Genomic DNA, 15,907 nt, shown 5'->3' with positions numbered 1-15,907 from the left:
GCAACATGTTGCTCCCCGACCCCTTGGATCCCTTGCTCCCAGGGGCCAGTCCACATAGTGGCTACCATATAGCCTATCATATATTATTTGGCACCCCAGAACTATATTTTATGCTTGTGTTTCTCCCCAACACTTTTTCCATTTGAATGTGGCTCACAGGTATAAAAGGTTGGGGATCCCTGCCTTAAGGTAAGGTAAGGTTTATTCTTCATCTATTTGCACTGCCACTTATACCTAAAAAGAGAATTTAACTTACTTTATAAACAAAACAGGTGTTTGAAGATTTGTACTTATATATATGAATGGTGGGGGGGGGGGGGGTAGCCATATTAAGCCATGCCCATCCACTTTACTGTCCATTTGGTGTGGTAATAAGCAGAAGAGAAATTGTACTTATATAAAGAGTATACTTCCATTTATATGCAATCAGAAGTGTGAATATGATTTTACAGCTATTATAGTTGGGACCTGGTGTTTTATGGTTAATGGACACTATAGGAAATGGCAGTCCTATAGGGCTTCAGTCTTACAGTCCAGCCTTTGGCCAGGGTCCCATTAGGATGTGAAATTAGTACTGATAGAGGAAAGTATTAGTTTATCAGTCTTTAAGCCATAATATATAGGGCTGAAAATACATATGCACCCAGAATTTTACCCAGGCTTTTAAACTGGGCTTCAGGGTGTATCTAGGAGAGAAATGCCCATTCTTCCCAATTTTTACCTTCAGGCTGAGCCCCCTGGCTACTGCCCCAAGCACCCTTGGGAGGGCAGGACACTGTTACGTGGCCACAGATACTCCAGTTCTAATTTTATAATCTTTTGCTCCAGTGAGCAATTATATTGATATAATGATGTTATACAAACAAGTCAGTTGGACCCTTGGGCAGGCTGGGGGCCTTATTTCTTACTGGTGTTTTAGACGTGGACACTTAGCTACTACATGCTTTTACTACTTCTGTGACACCCTAACCATGTGATGACTTTCCATCCAGTTTCAGGGCCTTTAGCAGTTAAAGGGGTGGGCCACCTTTAACTTTTAGTATGTTATAGAATAAACTATTCTAAGCAACTTTTCAATTTGTCTTCATTATTTATTTGTTATAGTTTTTTAATTATTTGTCGCCTTCTTCTAACTCTTTGTAGCTTTCAAATGGGGGTCACTGACCCCGGCAGCCAGAAACTATTGTTACTTTTTATAACTTTTTCTGTTCAGTCCCTCTCCTATTCATACATCAGTCTCTCATTCAAACCATTCCCTGGTTGCTAAGGTAATTTGGACCCTAACAACCAGCTGCTGAAACTCCAAACTGGAGAGCTACTGAGCAATTATTGAAATTAAAAAAACTACAAATAATAAAAAATGAAGACAAATTGCAAATATTACTCTCTGCGTCATACTAAAAGTTAACTCAAAGGTGAACAACCCCATTAAATGATATGTTTAACTATTTTCTTTCCTTAATGTGGTGTAAAACGAATGTCCCGTCCCAGTAAAAGGCAGCAACCTATGTTTATAAGGCATTAAATGCAAAGTCTGCTTAACCACAAGGAGATTCTGTAGGCATTTAAATAATGTGTTATTTCTTCAACATAATGTTGGCAACACCCCTCCCTATAAATGTATTGGGGCCCGTTGTGTAATTTGGGTTTGTTATGCCTCCCACACAAGGCTTACTCTGAGCATTTCTCCAAAGACTTAATGGTAGGCTTGGACTATATTATTGCAACTTTTATCTGTGTTTATGGATCTGGAGAAGAAATGTCCCTCAGGTCTGGACTGGGATTTAAATAGTCTCTGGAATTTCAAAAATAGTCCCTGGCCCAAACGGCCCCCACCAGCCCACTAAATAGTGACTGCCTATGGCATCTTACAGCAGTCCCTCTGGCATTTGCTAGAATCCATAGATTGCCAATCTGGGCCTGTAGTCCATTTTCTTTACATCAGTGTCTAAATTGATAAATTGATGGTCATCATGAAACGAATGCTTTTCATTTAGTGTTCTTGTCCTGTTTATTTGGGATGTCCTTCTGATGGGAACCCTTCAGCGCTAATGCTTCCCTGTTCCCGGATAACTGGGACGGAGAAAGAATGCAAGAGTGGGATAAGAGGAAGATCAACCACATGTTTGTAGTCTCCATCTCCTGTTTTACACCCTAGTGGTTCTGCTCTGTATCCGCTAAATATTTCTTAATTACCCAATTCTTCCCAAACCCCTTCTAGTTGTTTTATAGATTAACTCAAGCTTCAGATTTCAGATTAAAATACCTCCGTCCCCAATGCAGCATTATCAAGTTGTTGGAGGCTGTTTTCAAACCTTGTTTCTGAATAGCTCCGGCTCTGCATTAATTTAACCACTAAGCTAATAAGTAGGTTTCGTTTTGTTATGCTAAGCTTTATTGCTTTTCTTTTGATCAGAATGGTGTTGTTGAGCAAAGCAGCAGACAAGGCATTCTTTGATGAGGGAATTAGTGCTCTATTCTTCCTCTATTATTCATAGCACAGTAGAATATGTAAGTACCTGAGGGTGTCAAAGGAGAGCAGCTCTATTGCAAAGTGCTCGCCTTGTTTCTCTCAATAGCTGACTATGAGATGATAAACCGCTTAATACACTGCACTAATTGGATGAGAGCAGAAAGAGATGGGAATTAAGGCAATGCAAAAGGAGAGTGCTAGCAGCCTCCATTCACTCGCGCCTCCTTACCCGCACCAAAGGAGGCACAGGCTTTCTATAAGCAGACTGGGGGTTTTGTGTGGAGATAAAATGAACGTGTTAGTGGATTCAAGTAATACACTAATTATTGCACAGTATAAATACCGCCACTGGTTTTATTACTGGGAGGTAAACTTCTTTTGAGAATATTATGGGATTGCTGGGCAGTAGAGCAGATCCTAATAAGAGATGAGAATGAGAACCAATCGTGGAGGCTTTTCCTTTGAAGGGAAATTCTCATGCAGCATTGGCGCTGGGAAGCGAAGGCATCCATATTTGCAGGGCGGCGTAGGCCAGGCTAATGCTGGACTATGGGTTGTAAAATCCTGTCCAGGCCCCGATCACCTGTATGTCGCAAAGGTTGCTGGGAGTTATAGTGCCCTGTAACAGTAGCGACACAGGTTTCCTATCCCAGATTCTTGCTGCCTAAATAGTTGCTATTTTCATGAAGTTCATTTTGGTATGTCATTTATTTTGATTCCCACAAAACTGAAGCAATCACTACCCCCCCTTTCCGCGCCCCACCTCCTCCTATACCCTAGAACAAGTGAAATAATTTACACCTAACACTCCAGGGAGACAGATTAGCTACATTGTTGTTAAGAGTTACTAAACTGTGCTAAAGCAAATAGAGATCTTTAACCCTTAATGTGCTAAAAATAATGCGACTTTGGTTTCTCACTTATGCCTACAGCTTCACCCCCTCAACCCAGAAACATAGAGGTTAAATAAAAAGAGATGCAAATTCCCTTATAACTGGCATAAAACCTGGCAGCGTGAATTTGAAGATATTTTGCATTTGTTAAATTGGAATATATTGGAATTATGTTTCGTGCCTGTGCATTCAGCTGTCTATGGTTTTCCTTCAGACATGTGTATGGTTCCCCATCTGTCTGTCTGTCTGTCTGGCTGTATGTATGTCTGTATGTCCAGATATTTTATGGATGCACCAAATCCAGGATTCACTTCAGGATTAGGCCAAATCCAAATGCCTGCACTTTCTTCTTGTAGGTGCCCTTGACCAAGATCAATATGCATTGGGCTGTTATGTGCCATAAATACATTCTGATTTTTATCTCATTGGAGTGCCTTGTTCTCTTATCTTTATATATCCAAGTGCCTGTCTGAACTAAATCCAACTTCCCCCACCCCCATTATGTTCATTTTTTTAAAAAAAATCTCCATTATAGGTTTGGATTTGGCCGAATAACTGTGTTATTTGGAATTCCAAAAATAAGGATTCTGTGCATCCCTGCATTGTTTATATAGCCCAGAAGGATACACAGCGCTGTACAGTTTTACAGTGTAGAAAAGTGTGCACAGGAAGGGCAATCATTATAATAAATACATATAAATATAGCCAATGTGGCATTTGGTAAGAGTAGTCTCTGCCGAGTAGGGCTTACAATCTAAGGGGGTGATTTGTCAATGTTTGAATTCAAATTTTTTCCACAATTCAAATTTTTGGAGATTAAAACTCCTAATATTGAATTACGGTTCAAAAATTCAAATGTTCGATATTTATTAAGTGCAAGAAATTTAAAAATCTCTAGTATAAAACATCAGCATGTGAAAGCTTGCGAGTTCGTGTAGAAGTTGCCTAGTTGTCCTAGGAAAAATGCAAACCACTTTTTGAATTCAAGATTTTCAAGTTTTTTTGAACCTGTAAACTCACAAATTCAAGGTATTCAAGTTTTTTTTACATGATTTTATTTGGATTTTTTTCTAATAAATAAGTAAACGTTTAAATTGTGACTTTATTCAGGGTAGAAAAAAACTAAAACAAAATTAACAAAATCGAATACTGATAAATAAGCCCATAGGTGTATAAAATATTTCATCAGAATATTTCATTCCATTGAAACCGAAATGTCTTTATTTAGATCTTCCACCTATTTATAAAAGTTGTCTGAATGATGACTGAGAAGACATAACTAGTAAATGTTATTATTAAATATCATGTTCTGTAAATAGTGTAACATATATAGATTTAATAAAATGAATTCTGTGCGGGGGAGTGCCGGAGCCTCATACACGTGCCCAGAAATGCTGCATTGCTGCCAGATTCCATTTGTGTGAAAGCTGCACCTGGGTCTGGATGAATTCTGTGGCTGACCCCAATCAGAGTGATCAGGTTATAGGCTGAAAGGATGAATGAGCTGATATGTCCAATCTGGGCAAACTCATAGATGCAGACCATCTAAAAGCTCCAGCTTAAAAGACCACATTTTGGCTAATGGCTCCCATACGCTCCTTGCTGTACTGATGGGCATGGTGTCCTCCTGTGTGCACAAAGGGTGGGTTTTGGCATGAAAATACATCCTTTTGGTGCCAAAGTGGCTTGCATTGCCTTTTTCTTTTCTTGCTTTTCTACACAGGCCAAGAAACTGCCAAGTACACCTTTAGCCTTAGATATCTGTTCTAAGGATACAATAACGGATGTGGGCTCATGTAGGTTTCCTCCGGTTACTCTGGCATTCTCTCTAACCCCAAAAATGTACAGGCAGCTTAATAGACTCCTGCTAGGATGTGTGGTAAGGACAAGAGATTGTAACAATGCCCTACAATCAAGCAGAATCCTGGCCGAGACACAAGAAAGTAGTCAGATGGGTTGGGCCTAACTGGATGAAGAACAGCCAAGGGTTGGACCTTAGTGATGTAAGCAGCTTGGGCACAGAATAAGCATCTGCCCAACCGTGTACGTTAACATCCTCTGGCAGTTACATCTTCCCACACACCTTTGGGCTGCCTTATGTTCACTACATGTTTTTATGAACCTTATACACACATCCATTCTGATCCCTCCCAACCTTTCTGAATCAGAATCAGTTGCGTCCTCTCTCCCATCTTCCATCTCAACCTAATGCACCACCTAACCCTACATATGTTATATGTCTTAGGGTTAGAGTTAGAGTTAAGGTGGCCATACACGGACCGATTTTTTACTTACAAACGACCGATTCCCGAACGATCCGATGCTATCGTTAAGTTATCGTATAGTTGGTGGTGTACGAACGATCGTCGGCCCACTAAACGAGCCGACATTATCGTCCCCAAAATCGATCGGCCAGGTTTAAAAATTTTGGTCGTTTAACGATAAAATCTGCCAGTTGGTGAGAGTGTCAGACATTTGTCTTTCAACGATTGTTCTCTGCGCATGTCACAATTGCCAGCAGCGGAAGTCAACGACATTCGATCGTACGTAGATGTACGATCGGACATATTTTACGATAATGATGCGACGAAATCTTTCCCGAATTATCGTTGCCCATGGATGGCATATCGTATGGGAACTCGATCGCCATACGATCGTTTGTCGATATAATCGTTCATCGCACAACGAGCGAAATCGCCTCGTGTATGGCCACCTTTAGATAGATAGATCTAACTCTAGATTAGGATAGATGATGCAGGAAGGCTGACAGAGGAAGGAGCATGCAGGAGAGCTGACGCAATGTAAGACTCCTAGGCCATGACAATTGACGCAGAGTTAGATTGGATGGCTATGTGTGAATTAGGTTAATATAAACATACAAAATAGTAAGGCCTAACATAGCGTCATGGTGCTTGTGGGTCTTTTTTAGCCACAGGGGATGCACTAATTGTAAAGAGGCAAAGTATAGAAGAATCACCTAATAAACAAAATGGTCTGGAACTTACCACAGTTGAGAGGAGGCCAAGTTGCACCATCCTGAGCCTTCAGCTAGGGGTACAGAAACAAACGTATGTGTGTATTTAAGTACAACAAGAGGTTGCCTTACGCATTTTGTGTTCTTCTAACACTTAGGGGCTGATTTACTAACCCACGAATCCGACCCGAATTGGAAAAGTTCCGACTTGAAAACGAACATTTTGCGACTTTTTCGTATTTTTTGCGATTTTTTCGGCGTCTTTACGAATTTTTCGTTACCAATACGATTTTTGCGTAAAAACGCGAGTTTTTCGTAGCCATTACGAAAGTTGCGTAAAATCGCCCGATTTTTCCGTAGCGTTAAAACTTACGCGAAAAGTTGTGCCTTTTTCGTAGCGTTAAAACTTAAAAGGTGCGAAGTTTCGCGTAAGTTTTAACGCTACGAAAAAAACGCAATCGGACTCATTTCGACCCGTTCGTGGGTTAGTAAATGTGCCCCTTAGTCATAGGCTCAGTATATATAAGAACAGAAGTACAGATAAAAACCTGTGCTGACACAATTTTATTGTATCTATAGAAATGTGCATGTTGTTGCCTATAATTTATATAACCTCATATGGTCAAAATTACCCCTCAGCAAGGTGATATCTAAAGGAATTGCAGTTTCAGATTATGCAAAGTATATATCCAGTCAAATATGTCAGTGTCAGCCTACAGGAGATAATAAGTGTAGTTAAAGCATAATGTGTATGTATGATACCTAGGAAAGTGTTAGTGTGTGCATGTTGGTATGTGTATGTGAGAGAGAGCATGAGATTCCTCCATGTATTTGTATATATTTCCTCCATGACTCATCCAAAAGGCAACAGGATATGTTTAATAAGACCACAATCATTCCAAATTGACTTAATGATATGTGAGTGAGCAAGAACAGGATTATTAACAGCTAATATTTCAGTAGCCTCTACTGTTTAAATGTAGAGGCTACTGGAAAATGTAGAAATTGTAACACAATAGGAGAGCTATGGGATGAAAGACAGAAGATAGGAGCAAACCATCTCAAGACAAACTCAACTAAGCAGCTCCAAGCTGAGCCAGTGCTACTGGATAATTACATGCTATACTTCCATGAGGTAAAGACCAAATTGCAAAATTTTACTTTCTGCATTATAATAAAAATAAATGGAAAGATGAACTACCCCTTTAAAGATAACATTTATGGGTAAAGTACAGCTGGATCTATACCATGTCCTTGATTAAACCTAGAACCTGTGCAGCACTTACAGTTAATTATCCTTCATTGTATTTATCTGAACAATTATCAATCATTATTGCTATAAGCACATACTTGCTATTTCCGGAACAATAATCATTTACACCAATGCTTATACTATAACATGATGGGCCATGAGATCTGTGCAGCTGTCGGTGCTGTTTTTCTGAAGGTTAAGGAAATGAATTTGCAGAACAAATATTGCCATCATCTGTATTAGATAACATTCAAGTCTCATAGACATGGGAGTGTCACTGTTCTACTACATGTATGGGATTCCTTGACCAGAAACCTGTCATCCAGAACGCTCAAAATTACAGGAAGGCCATCTCCCATAGACTCCATTTTAATCAATTCAAATATTTAAAAATGATTTTCATTTTCTTTGCAATAATAAAACAGTATATTGTATTTGATCCATTAGTGATATAGTTAATCCTTATTGGAGGCAAAACAATCCTATTGGGTTTATTTAATGATTAAAGGATTTTTTTAGTAGACTTAAGTTATGGAGATCCAAATTACAGGTCCTCAGCATTCCCGGTCATAGATCTTATATCTGTAATGTGTTTTTTTGACATTGCCAGAGTAACCATAAAAGATAAGTTTATGAGGAACAGAAACACAGCATGTAAATAGTATAAAGCTAGGCATACACAGGAACATAAACTGGACTAAATCAGGCTGATTCAAGCCATTTGGCCCAGGGCCAACAATTGGTTCATGCCTATGGAGACCAGTTGGGAGAGGATTGCACCAACTCACCTGTGCAGTGCTTGTCTGACAGTCCTTCCATTCCAACTCAGGCCCTGCTGCGCCTATTCATGCAAGGGAGCCCTGTAGCTATCACCACCTCCTGACCAGGCAGTAGCCCTAGGGCTCCCTCAGCGGCCTGCGTCGATTGACACAGTTCATTTGTGCTGAAAGAATCACGAGCACACATACCAGGCAGACGATACCTTATTGGGAGTAAGTAAAAATTGTACGTTTTTGAGATCCCTTCATAAATCCTTTAGTCCCAAAGAGAATGGCTGGCCCAATGCACTTCACCATCACCCATTACATAGGCTTCCTCAGGGGCACTGCAAATAAAATCACCCCTTTGTGACCATAGTGACACTATAGTTGCACTATTGCACTTTCCTCATTCCACTTGCAGATGAACATGACATATAGTCTGCCCTGACCTGGGGGAGTCTTTTCTTACAAGAACATAAAGAAGTAAAAATATGGGGTGTCTGAGCCTGCAATAGATAAGAACACTGATAGTTTATTGCAGTGGTCCCCAACCAGTGGCTCGGGGGCAACATGTTTCTCCCCACCAACTTTGAAGTTGCTCCCAGTGGCTTTTTTTAAAATTTCTGGCATGGAAACAAGTTTTGGAAACACAGAGACACAGTTTTACTCCAAGCAGAGCCTTCTCAGCCCAGCAGTCCACATGGGGCTACCAAATAGCCAATCACACTCCTTATTTGACATCCCCAAAGAACTCTTATTATGCTTGTGTTGCTCACCAACACTTTTTATATCTGCGCGTGGCTCACAAGTAAAACATGGTTGGGGATCCCTGGTTAATCGGCAGGCACACACACAGAAAGTCACCTGTTTTGGGAACATCTATCTCTGCAGATCTGCAGCAAAATCCGACAATAATAATAAGTATTTTCTGGATATGCCATTATACATTTTTTACTTTTTCCCTATGAATTTATCTAATGGAAATACATGAATTTAAATATATCTTTATTTTCCTTCTACTTTGTTCCCAAGCTCCTGTGAATCCCAGTAGTTTAGCCTGGCCTAAGCTGTCGTTATCTCTCTGGCCGCAAGCCTTCCTTGTCACATTGCCTATGTCTCCTATTGTTCTATAATCTCATTACAAGAAGCGAGAAGGCCGGCTGCTCAATGGTGAGCGCCACTGGAATGCACTTCAACAACCACAGGGCCAAACACCCATTTTATTCCTGCCTCACGTTTATATCCATGAGCCTCTGCCTCATTTTCTTCCTTAACAAGTTCACTTTACTCATTAAGTAATGAGACTATGTGTGATTTTGTCAAAATATGTGTTTTCGAGCATAATTAGTTTTTTTTTTTTATTTGAATCAGGCTATTGGAATATCAAGCAACCCATGACATTTGCTGTGACATTTATTGTCTTTTTGTTCTATTGAATAAATTCTTTAATCGAAAAGATATTCTTTAAAGACAATCCCCGAAATTAACTTATGGCAGCTGTGGGTTTTAATTTTTTTTTACATTAAACAGGATAATGCTGTCATAATGCCTGATGGAGACCTGCACATATCTCTATTAAGTCCTATCTCCAGTACAGAAGAATTGAGAATATTAGAGAAATAACAACGACTCAACCAAGATGCACAAAGCTTGAGGAAATTGGGGATAGCCTTTATTTACAGTCACAGATGGTTGATGGAGTAAATTCGACCGAGGACACTGTGCCTGATGGTGGCTCTTTGTAGTTTCCCTGGCTCTGAGCTTTCCCCAGATTGTAAGGAAACCATGGAAGAGGTTTGCTCAAGGTTATGGGTCAGGATCCTCTTGTATTGTACAAGACATTCCCAAATATTAGGGCCAAATTGGGTTGCCATTCATTAATAATGATCACAATAAGATTAAATCATTCTAGAAAATCTCATAAAATCCCCTAAGTACGCTCCAATGGCTCCTTCTAAACCTCATCATTCAGTACTTTTGGGAGAGTTGGAAAAAAGAGGAAAATTGGTTTCTTTGGGTTTAATGCTCCCTTTTAAAAGGCGGCAAAGGGTTTTCATGCGTGATATGTCAAATGTTTAATATGGATTTTCTGAAGTCTGGGGGTCCTTAACTAATGATATCTATGGGGGGATATTAAGTATAGGAATTAGTTCTGTCCAGCTGGTGGAAGTTAAAGAATAGATTCTGCCTTGTTTGTAGCTTTAGAATGACAGGGGATTAGAGGATTGTAAAACAAGCCTGGGAGCTTTCATTGGTCTATATTACTTGTAATCCTTGAAGGTAATTTCACGCAATTTGCCTCTGATCCATGAAAGGGTCAAACTGAGGAAAAAATGAGTTAGAAAAAAAACTTCATTAACCCTGATAATAAGACTGACACAACAACAAGAGGCCGTCGTAGCCCCAAAATAATGCTACCGCCTAAAAAAAAAAAGAAGAATCAACCCCCCCCCCCACGCCATTCCTTAAAAGTTTCATATTATTTAAACTCCAAATGCCGAGCTGTGAGAATAGCAGCGTGCTTCCAGGGGGGGGAGGATAAAAGCTATCTGGTGGGTAGTGCAGGTTGCAATCAATACTTTCAACTTAATTTAGATTCATAGTAGAACAAGATTACATTCAATATATCACTTTGCGATTGGAAAACAATCGAAAGTACATCAGCTCCCTGCAATGATTGCTTCAGATGGTGGAAGAGCTCGGGGGAAGAAATAAAGATTAAAAATAAACGTTTTCTATTCTCGCCGCCATCAGAACAATGATCACAAAGTTTCAGGTTAATAGCCATGCCTAGTAAGTGAAATCTATTGATTTGATCATATTAATAGGGTTTAGTATCTGAGCGCACTCAGCGCATGTAATCATTGGTGTTGCCTGTGTGCGGATAGCACTTTTAAAAAACAAAAAAAACAAAATCTGCTTTACAAATTTCAGTAAAGGTTTTACTTGGTCTCGTACAAGTTCTCCGACAATTTCACCTCAGTTCTATGAAGTATTATTGAAAGTCCTGCCTCTGGCAACTTAGACCGTTTCTGCTTCAATCCCAGGCCATCAGTCTCCAGAGAGCTCCAATGATCGACGCTATTTTTCATTAAGGTGCCATTCAGCTCTATTTGAGAGTGAATAGGAAATGTTATATTATACGTTTTTGTCACAGCCTAGGGTTTTGTTGAATACACTTCAGGGAGTTCAATGTGGCCTTTTTTATATTTTGGATTTTGCCAATAGGACAGATGGTTGATATCTACCTACCTGAGCACAAATGAGTTTAATTACTATGTAGGATACACCCTATCTGGTCTCCGTTGGCAAAACGGAAAAGCATCTTTCCTTGACTTTCACTAATGTTTGAGACCTTGTTAGGTCTATAGAAATATAGAATAATGTACCTTCTATATAGAGATATTAGAAGTCACTAAAGAGTTTCATGATGTTTAAAAGGCTATAAAGGTTTAAATTTACCCTACCCAATGTGCACTTTGCCCTACCCAATGTGCACATGTGAAAAATGACTACAGGCCTCTGTGGAAGTGCAAGTGCTTTACAAAGGAATGACTTAAGGTGGCCACACACGTGGCGATTTGCGATCTTTCCAATCCGCCACTAACATTCAGGGCTGAAACAGCAATAGGATTTCTACCTCCTTCTGCCGATTCAGCCCTGAAGGCAGATTTTGCTCAGGCACCTTCTATGGCGCCCGATCAAAATCTTTTAACCCACCCGATCGTCGAGTCGACCGATATCAGCAGACTCCTGCGATATCAGTCGACTCGCTGACTTGCCATACACGCACCGAATATCGTACGAAACGAGGTTTCCTACGATATTATCTGTGCGTGTATGGCCAGCTTAAGGGGCGCACTCCTGCACTTACTCCCCCAGGGTAAGTAAATGATCCCTTATATTTGATGGTCACCTTTGTCAGTACCAGTCAACAGATAATGGGCTGGGGTACAAGGATAAAATACTGTATAACTGTGGGAATAGCATATGCCCTCTGGCTTTGTGCTTTTTTTGTGGCCCTGAGACTTTGAGGTGGCTGTAATATTGTTAGATGTGCTTGGTTCTGCACAGACGCTCTAATGAGCCCAGACTGTGCTAGCGGTTCCTGGCCAATCCTAACTCATGCCCACGCTATAGTGCTGCCTTTAAATAGATGGCAAAATAATTTTTGCCTGTGACTATACCAGACCTTCACTACACCTGTACCTGCTACATTTACTTTTTCCAGTTCTCCAGTAGCTTCTGCCCCTCCTCCACAAAGTGCCGCCCTTTCCTCACCATTTCTAGGCATGGTGTTTCTTAAGATATTTGTATTTTCAAAATAATACGTAGGGGTTATTTTTCCCTAGAGCTGAGCTACTAATGCCGAATCCCTGAGGCAGATAACTTCCATTGTTTATGGACATTACCACTTCAGCAAAACGTTGTGAAGGAATTATTCTGTACTGTAAAACTAAAGGTGGCCTTACACAGGCAGATTTAAGATGCCAATTTGGGACCTTCAGACCAATTTGGCATCTTATCTGCCCATGTATGTTGCCCCCCAATACGCCTCCCTGGCTGATATTTGGCCAAAAATTTACCAGATGTTAATCGGGCAGACTTGATTTTTCCGTCAGATTGAGGACTGCATTGGCCGATGCAGTCCTCACTGACTTCTTGTATCCCTATTAAAATACGATCATTTGACTCAAGGTGGGCAGATCATTGTGGGCAATATTTGGTGATACCACAAGTATCTGTTAAGAGGACTAGCGATTAGTAGGTCTTATCTCAGCAGCTGAATAGCTATATTGTATTGTTCAATATCGAATATACAACCATCTATAGAAAGCTTGATTTTGCCCATTGTATGGACTGGCTGGTGACCACCCTCAATAGAGATGGCCAAGCTGCCATATTTTTCAGTAATTAAGCAAAATACATTTTATATCCCTTACGACAACAAGAAATTTCCTATGTCTATAGATTCACTACTTGGCACGTGTTCAAGGAACTGGCAGTGTTGGATTGGTGTGTCTGGGACCCGGAGGGGCTGCCACCTCATGGGCCCCCACCCCAGTCACAAGCTCCTCTACATGTTAAACCAGACACCATCCCTGCCCCCCCTCCTCCACTCATATTTTGTGCCAACAACTGGGGGGCAGGTCTGGGTATGAGTTAGAGCACCTTGATCAGGTTAATAATACAGTCTAGATACTTATTTTGACATTTGGTTTATTCAACACAATCAATATCTTTTTGGGGAAGGGGGGAGCAATAAAGGAGTTGGGAGATTTCCAGGCTGAAATCCATAACTAATATAACTAGTATAACTAGTTTTAGCTATGACGGGGGGACGTGTGTAGAATTAATAGTCAGATTTTACATCAAACTGATTATTAAATAGAAAACTGGGTACCCTAAAGACTTTCCATTCTTAAACAGCAAATTATTTATTATTTACTTAGAAACTCTACTTACAACAGTCATTCTCGTGGAATAAAAGATTCTAAATGGCTACATAAAGAATAGCTAATAGAGAAGCACTAATATCTTCTGGCCAATATACTGTATATTCTCTTCGGCATCACTGGTTCTGTCTTAGGGAACACTTTTCTCCATCTTGCTCCCACTCACCTCTGGCCTTAGAGGACAAGTAACACCAAAAATAGAAAAATGTTATGTAAATTCAAATTGAATTTAATTATATCTGGCACTTATGAATACAATCGTCTTTTGTTGCCATCTTTATTAGCATTTTTCATTTTTTAGGCAGGGTAATGCCAAACTGGGCAGCTTTCCAGAGGCAATTAAACGCTGAGGGAAATGTTCTATAAAACAGGGCTGAAAGTGCCAAGGGAAACGGCCCAGAGAGTGAGACACAAGAGTGACAGCAGCAGGGACACTTTTTGGTAAATGTTGACAAACTAATAATGTTAAAATGATAAAGTGCAATGAGGGGGTGACCGTATAATTATGATATAGATTAAAAATCTATACGGTTATATAAAAGGACATTTAGGCCTATATTTGCAATAGCACAGTGTGCCACGTTTGCACTGCCAATCATAGTTATTAGAATTACATCAGTTTTACACAGTTTTACTAACTCGGCTATCATTGTGCGTGGCACTTTTTATTCAAAGATATGGACAAATAGGTCCACCTGGGCATTTATATAGACAAATATAGCTTTTAGTGTATTGGCATTGGTTTTAGCTCTTTATATTTACTAATATGAGGTTTATTTTATATCAGATTTTGTACTTTGTATTTAGAGGGAAATTAACGCTAACATGCATGTTGCAAAGTTACATAGTTACATAGGGTTGACAAAAGACCAGAGTCCATTAAGTTCAACCGATCCAAGTAAACCCAGCACACACAATCCACACCTACCAATCTATACACTCACATACATAAACTATATATACCAACATCAATACTAACTGTAGATCACAATAACCTGAGGTTGGCTGATACCTCTCGTGTCTCACACCTGCCTTTTAAACTGTTACCTGTTTGCTGGAGACAGAGATAAGCCACATCCACAGGGGTAGATAACTTTTGCTATGCTATTCTGTTTTAATGTGGCTTGCCAATCAGACCCCTCCATTCATCTTCTAGTCTGTCATTCAAACCGCTGCTTGGTTGGTAGGGTATGCAGGGCCTGAGCAAATTGAAATTCAAACCTAATGACTGAAATACTATAAATAAAACCCTAATGAATAAAGGGAGTTATGTAATAAAAGGCACTAAGTTTGCCCAGGTGCAGTTACCTATAGCAACCAATCAGCAGGTAGAATTTATTGCTCACCTGTTTAACAGCTTACTGGCTTACTGCTAAAGGGCAAACGTAGTGCTTTATATATTTTATTATATATGGGGGTATGAGTCCACTAACAAACTGCCCTAGAATACAATTGTCTACAAGACATCATACTTAAATCACCCTTTAATTACTGCTGAAATTTAGGACCTTTAGCTATACTTTCAAATCAAACTTATCCACACTATTGTAGCTTTTGTATCTCTGATGTAATTCCCTATTGAAATGTTGCTGTGCTTACCTCTATATTCTGCTACATGTTGTCCTCTCACTACAGTAATAGGCCGGTCGCAATCAGACTGAGCAACCAACGTCTAACTATCCATTGGAATTAATTCTGAATTTCCTAATTTGAGAAATAGGATGACTGATGGCAGTGAAAGGTACGTTTATCTGGAAAGGATTCCCCCAGAGAAGTGGGATTAATGTTGGGGTGGGTCCTGCTATAATAAAACTTGGTCTAATGAAAAGGTTTCTGGGAATTCTTACTCTTGGGCCATGCTTTGATTTGCAGTTCAGCGCTAGTTAAAGCATGGAACCTCATTTATACTTGTTAATTTCATTAATGGGAATTTCAATTTCTTGCTGTAATGAAAAGGAAACAATATCCTGCCATTCAGTTCCAGCACACATTAACTGTAGTCCTTTTAGAAGAAAGCTCAGAGATGAGAGGAGCTAATTCCATTCCACCCACAAGCTAATATTATCCTGATCTATTGCAAGGTTTAATGATTCATATA

Source organism: Xenopus tropicalis, chromosome 2 (assembly GCF_000004195.4).
Source record: "Xenopus tropicalis strain Nigerian chromosome 2, UCB_Xtro_10.0, whole genome shotgun sequence".
Lineage (NCBI taxonomy): Eukaryota > Metazoa > Chordata > Amphibia > Anura > Pipidae > Xenopus > Xenopus tropicalis.
This window is presented reverse-complemented; position numbering follows the sequence as displayed.